The following is an 8,372-nucleotide window of genomic DNA, read 5'->3' as shown; positions in this document are numbered from 1 at the left end:
TCACCTTATACCATAAGGGTAAGAGAAAAAATACACAATCCTCTGCAGATTTCAGCAATGTTGCACAAAAATTGATGCTAAATTTAAGACAGCTAGTAGCCAAGATAGTCAACCTCCATCAAGCACTACAGACAAACATTTCAGCTACCACTTACAAACCAACACTAGACTTCATTCATATATATAAGTACAAAGCTCTGTACACTATGATTCATGAAAGCCACACCAAACCTAGAATAACCTCTAAAATATATGTGCATCTATTTGAAACTTGGTGGGAGTAAGGCTACCCACTGATCATCTCAGAAGGTGAGTATATACTTGCTCTAAGAAGCTGGCAGAGTAAAAGTAAAGTCATGGAGGTTGAGAAAAGAAGTACATGAGTGTTGTTTAGATGCTATGCGAAAGACTCAACTGGTTGCTCCATTGCTTTCAGTGGCTTGTACTGGCAAGATAAGCAGGCTAGCAATCATAAGACTAAATTAAGCACGTATATCATAGTGATAATATAACTTTTTGCAAGTTTACTTTGCTATAGACCTAAAATAGACTCTTCATAATAGAGTAAATCTATAACTTACTAAATTCTTCCAGTCACTAGGTCTTGAGAGTTTCACAGGAAAATAAGGGACATTATCCAGAAAAACAACCAAATGAAAGCTGAAAAAAATAAGAAGTTTTAAAAATCAGGCCATTTACCTTGTGGTTCATCGGGTTTGTTTTCCTACTGTTACAGCCATCTATATCATAGGATATCCTTCATGAACTTATGAAGCTGCATTTAGAGAATGTTGGCTTGTTTGTTTGTTTATTCAATCTGTTTTGGAACTTTGGTATTCCAGCAGTTATAAACTTTCTTCTGATTTTTCACATATTTCTAGCTACTTTGCATGCATCTAGTTTTCATACCAACATTGTCTCTTATTATAGCTTTTTCTCTTTCTGGTATTAAGTCCTTAACACATTTAGAGACATTAATGAAATCTTCATCTCAGTCTTCATTTCAGTAGGTTAAATACCATGCCTATTTAGTTTCTTCTCAGAGTACAGATTCCACATTTCCCTATACATCTTATCTTTCCTACATCCTTCTTGTTTCAGTTTAACACATTTTAAAACATATGGATGGTCAAAACTGTAAGTAATGTGAAGGAGGCCCCACCAAAGCCTTATCTGAGTCTCTGTACCTCTGATATATTCTATGTGTTATATACCTTTTCCAGTACTGGATCACGTTGCTGTGGTTAATTTGCACATTCCGTCTTCCCTCCCAGGAAGACATTTTGTAGATGATACTAGCAATTCTTAGAATCCTTTTTCTCCAAGTTTGTCAATCTGTCAGCTCTGCCTGCATCATTTAACTGTGTTGTCAATAACTGTGTTGTCACACACACTTTATCAACAAAGTACAAATTAAAATATTAAGTAAAACCAGTCTCGAGCATGATCTTTGTTACACTTGTTGAGGAACTTCTGTGAGTACATTTTTTCCCTTTTCAACACTACAGGTTTAATATCCTTAACTGATCCCTCTCTCCATTCTTAATCTTAATCCTTAATCTCCAGACTGTTTAACCATATCCTCACTAACTCTGTTCACATGCTAGTGTTCTCATTGTGTCATTACTTCCCTATTTCTTGCTGTGCAAATTTCTGCCCTCTTGTATTCCTTTATCCATAGGCATGTACCAGAATTAGGTGTTGATTTTCTGCAATTCTATCTCAGCCTTTTCTCATCATTTCTCAATATCTAGTTATGGATTCAGACATTTTTCCCCGAGATATTTATACTGAACTTAATATTGTTGAACAACATATTTAATATACTCATTACTGCACACTGCATGATATTGAAGAGCTTGCAAGCAGTTGGTTGATGTTAATGGAAAGATTTCTGACTTCAGAAAGAAAGCAGTCATTGGGAACAGCTACACAAAATTAAAAGCAAAATTTTTTTGGAAACTCTATAAGGTAAATCTGAGTAGCTCAGCCAAACCACAGAATAACCTATGGCCATCTGCTGTTTGGCTGGGGTGGAGATTCACCATGTATTTGTACTTACTGCATCAACATATGCAACGTAAAAGAAAACAATATCAAAACCACTCCATTAGAGATGATGTATAAATATGGCACTCAGACACTGTAGCACAATCTAAAATGGAGTACACCCATCACAGCATGGTTGAGGCTGGAAGGGACCTCTGAAGGTCATCTGGTCTAACTATCCCTGATCAAGCAGGGCCACCTACAGCCAGTAGACCAGAACCATGTCCCTATAGCTTTTGAATATCTCCAAGGACAAAGACTCCACAATCTCTCTTGTAGTCTGTACCCATGCTTGCTCCTCCTCACGGTAACGTGTCCTGTAGCACCCTCCAGGATCTCAGTATATTGTTATGACGACACTTCAGGGCACTTGTTTTCTTCTCTTAGGTTCTTTCAAAAAATGAGAACTATATCTAACCCAGAAATTAGTGAATTTGCAATAACAGTTACAGAATCATAGAATATCCCGAATTGGAAGCGACACACAAGGATCATCAAAGTCTAGCTCCTGGACCTGCACAGGACAACCCCAAGAATCACACCAGGTTTCTGAGAGTGTTGTTCAAACACTTCTTGAATTCTGTCAGGCTCGGTGCTGTGACCACTTTGCTGAGGAACCTGTTCAGGTGCCCAAGCACTCTCTGGGTGATAACCTTTTCCTAATATCCAAACTAAACCTCCCCTGACTCAGCTGCATGCTGCTCCCTCGGGTCCTATCAGTGGTCATCAGAGAGAAGTTATCGGTGCCTGCCTCGACCATGATGAGGTCTCAAATATTTAATATCCTTGTCTATGTTCCTGTCTGTGAGGTGACCATCCTCATCAAGTAACAGGCCAATGTTATTTCTGGACTGTCTTTTGCTATTAACACATTTTTTAAAAGTTCTTTTTATTGTCTCCCACAGTAGTGGCCAGCTTCAACTCTAATTGAGCTTTAGTCATGTGAATTTTCTCTGTACAGTGGTGAACAGCATCTAATATCAAAAAATGAGTCTTTTTTCCATTTATCACCACAACTATGATGTTTCAAAGGGAAAGTTTCAAACGACAAGACTGTCATTTTCTAAGCTAGGGACAGAACTAGGAATCTTGAAAAAAATGAAAAATCTACAGTATCACTCTATCCCATACTTCACTGCAAAAAATAAAATGCCTTAGCTATGCTGCCTCTAAACTATTTAGTATCATCTAGAACTTTGTTCATGTTTTTTTCTTTTTGAATCTGGGAATTTATGTAATTATTTGTTTAAAAAGCTGGTTGGCTTTTGACAATCTCTAGTTGGCAAAAGCTGGCATTCTATTGGCATTTTTTCTCCTTGCATTTCTTCTATATACCAAACTAGTGATCTGTGCTACTCAGGGGGAGTAACCATCATGTTTCCTAGGGCCTACAGAAACACTCAGCTATACTGCATTTCAGTGGTAAACACAGCAGTAATCACTTTATTCTTTGTCTAAGGGACAGGAGCACAGAATTAAATATAAAATTATTAATACAGAATTAATTGTAGAAAATGGTACAACGTAATGCAACATAATAATAAAGTAAAACAATCCCTAAAGAATACATTTAACCATTTCTATATCCTTCGGTTTATGTGTGATCAGACTTATTTCACCAAATATCAGTCCAGAATGATTTTTTTACAACTAAGTTATAAATCCCTGAAAACAGAGGGAAATAATGGAAACACTGACTACAGTATCATAAATAAAAACTTCCTCTGAAGGATTTCCAAGATTTCTGGTTCATAAGAAGTTTATTGTTTCAATTGAGACTTACACCAAACTTCAAATAATAACACACTACAAATTTGTATTGTAAGCAGTACAAATAAAGTAAATTTATTTATGATGCTTACTGGTAATTGTTCACGTTCCAGAAGTGAAAAATGACAAGGACAAAGGAAGTATGACAGCCTATATTCTGTGAAACCACACATTTACTTCCAGAAAGACTTCACTACAGTTGGAATTCAACCAATGCCATACTCTTACCAGTAAGAATGCTTCTATTGTAAAACAAATGGTATATTTTTCACATCACTGGTTTTTATGTGCATTTTCTATTTATTTTTGTGTCCCTCACAAGTCAATTTTCTATATCTTTATTCTTTTTTTTCCTTAACTGACTGAAACACCTGTTCCATTTGTGTTTCAAAGGCTGTACTGACTGAATAAATATAGAAATTGTATGGGAGAATTCATATACTTGTTTCTGTTCTGGAACTGCTGATTTTTCTGAGGTTAAGTAGGGTATATGACCTAATTACTAGTACCTGTTTTCTGAAAGTTTTAATTTTTGTTCACTAGTGCAAGGCAGGCTTTAATAATTGACATGCAGATGTTGCTAGTTCTACTGATTTTCAGTGGTATGTGGGTCAAATTTTTCTTTTTTTTTTTTTTTTTTTTTTTTTTTTTTGGTGAGGTCTAAACCAGTATTTTGATCCTATGGTGTTATCATTCTATAATTTGGTACTACCATTCACATTATGCTAATTCGCTTTTACCAGTATCATACTATATTTGGCTAAAATACTCCAATTAAATTAAAAATAATATAAAGTATTTGTATAATGATTTGCAGCTTTGGATTTAGGAACAAAAAACCTGAACTCTTCTGCCTTTGGCAAGACAGTGCTTAAATTTGTCTATCATAACAATAAGGCTGCTCTGAGATGTCATTAGAGCAAAAGCAGACCACAGCCCATTTTCCCATACTTCATAGAATCATAGCAGTACTAAAGTTGGAAAAGACCTCTAAGCCCACCATGTCCACCATTAACTTTGCACCACCATGATTACCACTAAGCCATGTTACCAAGTGCCACAGCCACACATTTTTTTAAAACATTTCCAGGGATGATGATTCCACCACTTCCCCAGGCAGCCTGTTCCAGTATCTGACCACCTTTCAGTGAAGAAAGTTTTCCTAATACCCAGACTAAACTTTCCCTGGAACAACTTTATCGGCGGAGGGGATATAGACAGATTGTGCACAGACCAATATGATCGACAAAATGTCCGATTTATTACAAGAAGGATGCTCATTATATACTGCTTCTACATCCCAACGCATGATCACCTCTTCTACAGTATTGGGTACATAAGAAAAACATACTTTGTTGTCCACTGCTAATTGGACCACAGCAGGTGTCCATATGATCTTGAGGGCACGTTTACCCTCTTGAAACTCCACCTTCACCTTGGCACTGATCCTCCTTTGTTCTAACTTCAAGGGCTGAAGCCACGTTAGCTACGCAGCTATGCCAAGGCAAGGCTCACAGAAATGCAGGAGAAATTTTTCATAGGCAAGCTTTGTTGTCCCAATACAACTTGAGGCCATTTTGTCTCATCTTGTCACGACTTTCTCGTTCTTCAAGCACTCACCATGGAGAGACAGACAGTTAATTCTGAATATCTGTCCTTGACCACTGACAAGACAGGAAACCCAGAGTAACACAACTCTAATCATGAGCAGTTCAGTTAAATATCTAAGAAAGGTGGAGTGACCTTGAACCTTGAACAAGAGCTCATCAAACTCAAGTGGACGGTTAGAGAGGCACTAGACCAGCTTCCGAGGAGTGTTTCAACATTAAGAAGGTATTTCAACTCAGTGGTTAATACAAACCATGCTGGAATGCCGAGCTGCCCCATTGGCTTCTCATTACTCTGTCTTTCTCTATTTCTGTTTCAAGTCTTTGCAGACATTCATACTGTCATGACGGATTGCCTGTGCAACAAAAATTATAATCCTTATGCCAAAAGGTGTTTCACAACAGCATATTTGGAAACCAAATGAAGTGGTCTGAATGGAAATTCAATATACTTGCAGTCAGCTGGAAATTCATTTTTCCCATTTCTTTTCCTTTCATCATTTAACAATTAAATGTAACCATTCTTCCCTTGACATGCAGAATGATTATTGTTATTCGTTGTCTTTTATCAGTATCTTCAAGCAGTTTATGGAAATCAGCATTTTCTAACATTTTTGAAGTATGCAGATAGGATTTTCAGAGCTCTGGCAGATATCTTTCATGTTTATAGTTAGAGGAGTTACTGTCCTATGGTTTTGACTTGGCCATCTGTCTTAGGTCATCACCAATATTGCAGAATGACAGAACAGGATATGCGTCTGTGCCTCAACTGTCACCTTTTACAGCTCAGTTTATTAAGGAGCACATACCTTCATTGCAATTTAATCTAATATTCTGTACAGCAAACCATGGTGACTGACACATAGCTCATATTCTATCCTTCCTTTCCTGCTGCTGCAGAAGTAATCCTTTGAAAAGAGATAGCAAAGACATCTGGGTGCTGTAATGGTTTAAGCTACAACTGCTAAATCTGCCAATACTTACCTCTCAGTGCTCACATTGAATTTACTAGGGTTTGGATTAGCCCTTAAATAAGGAAACTACAGGACAGGGAATTTATTTGATCTGTCTGAGGTCACACAGTGGCTGAGTGACAGAACTGGTGTAAAACAAAGGGAGAATTTCCAGAATAAGAAAATGGTAGTAGTTAAGTAACCATTTACTTTCCAACTATATGAAGAGAACATTTCCTTAGCTGCATAATTTTTTTTGATCTAGTTAATTTTATTTTTTTTAAGTACACACAAAGTTAAAGTTTGCACCTTAATTAATAAGATCATTAACAATGTAATCGAATTAACCACACATATATATCCCTCTATTACAAACACAGAAAAGTTATGTGCGGCAGTAAGGAAAGGGTAAAAATCACAGCTAATTTTGGCCAAAGCTGAACCTCCTAACTGAAAGCTGAAGCGCTGAAGCACTGAAGCCTGCCCTTTCACAAGGATTTCTTTTCTGCAACGAAAGCAAAATTCTCTAATTTTAGCCCCATGTCCCTCTCAGGTTATTTATAGAGCAAACATACCTTACTCTATTTCTGCTAAAATTATTTGCATTCAAAATGTACTTATTTTATTCTAAACTAAGCCGTATGCTGCTGGTGATTTAAAAAAAAATAACTTCATTATTGAAATATATCGAAGCAAATGTTCACACATATATATACATACATGTAACCGTAGTTTCTTTTTCTCTAGCTGATCATTTCTTCCTGTGTAGATCTGATGTTTTGCATCTGAGAATAGAGATTATTAGCAACACTAAAGGGAAAAAAAAAAGGATATTTTTCAACAAGAGCCTCCTCTTTGCCAGACATCCCAGGGTTCGTCTCCAAGGACTTTAAAAGAAAGGAAAGAATGAAGAACGGAAACCATAAAGCATGCATTACTGCTATCATCTAATTGCTGAATGAATAGCACAGTTGTTTAGTCTGATTGCACTAAGCTAGTTATCCACTGCAAGCCTCATTGAGAAAAAGGGAATCTACACAAATTATAGGGAAATTCAAGCACTAAAGGAATGTTTTGGTTCAGAGGTTTGCAATGACTATTGGCTTTGGTTCCTGGTACAGTTTGCCTTTGCCATATGAACTCTGTTGGGCTGGGTCAGCCCAAAGCTTTCCAAAAAGCCTGAGAAGAGGACAGACTTCCTCGTCATCTGTAACCCATAAATAAATTAAAGTGATGTTCTCCAGTTAGAGTTTGTTTCTTGGCAGGCTAATATGCAATCAGAGAAAGAAAAGCTTTTAATTTGTGGACTTCAACTAAAGGAAGGAAGTTTTTGTGTGTGGATTCATCAGAAAGCAAAATATTAAGAATTGGAAGAGGAAAAACATATGTTGCAGTCCCCACAAAAAATAAGTGAATCAAAAAAGTGCTTTAGAAACATGCTTTCAATTGATGATGTTGAAAAAGAAAGCATTCCTTTACAAGGAGCAGGCAAAGTAGTTTCACCACCATCACCTTATTACTGCATAAGAACAGGTTTTTCAGGCACATTTTTTTCCTAATTCATACCGCTTATACAGAAATAGCAAAAAATTAAACAAGCCTGATATGCCAGGTTCTGCTGGGCTTGCGTTCTCCCTCTTATCATATTGCAAAATGTATGCGTAAGTATGCAGAATGACGGGGATATGGCTCACACTTCCCTGCTATTTCTATGACATCACAACCAAGAAGCAATTGCAGCAAGTATGAGCCGTGACATGAGCATATTCAGTGTACTCTTTTGAATACTTTGTTTCAGGCAGAGAAGACATTGCAGCACAGCAGCTACACTTCACATCTTGCAGCCTACTGCAAAGCTCCATTGGACTCCCCTTGCATTCAGACTCATCTCTCACATGTTCTCAGATTATTTCTTTCAAAATCTCTTGCAATCCTAGTGTCACTGAGATGAACTTTCAGTAGTTATTAATTCCCTGTTAGTTAAATAATTAAA

General features: G+C 36.9%; 1 long non-coding RNA gene across 1 annotated transcript; it reads right to left on the bottom strand.

The window, feature by feature from the left end:
• Nucleotides 1-5,683: 5,683 nt before the first annotated feature.
• On the bottom strand, nt 5,684-7,191 carry LOC108507477. The gene is made up of 3 exons (XR_001878156.1): nt 7,100-7,191; nt 6,236-6,334; nt 5,684-5,782 (listed from the first exon to the last, which is right to left on the bottom strand). It is a non-coding gene; the product is annotated as an uncharacterized LOC108507477 (long non-coding RNA).
• Nucleotides 7,192-8,372: the final 1,181 nt, after the last annotated feature.

This window comes from Lepidothrix coronata, unplaced genomic scaffold, assembly GCF_001604755.1.
Source record: "Lepidothrix coronata isolate B3197 unplaced genomic scaffold, Lepidothrix_coronata-1.0 Scaffold257, whole genome shotgun sequence".
NCBI lineage: Eukaryota > Metazoa > Chordata > Aves > Passeriformes > Pipridae > Lepidothrix > Lepidothrix coronata.
This window is presented reverse-complemented; position numbering and strand designations above follow the sequence as displayed.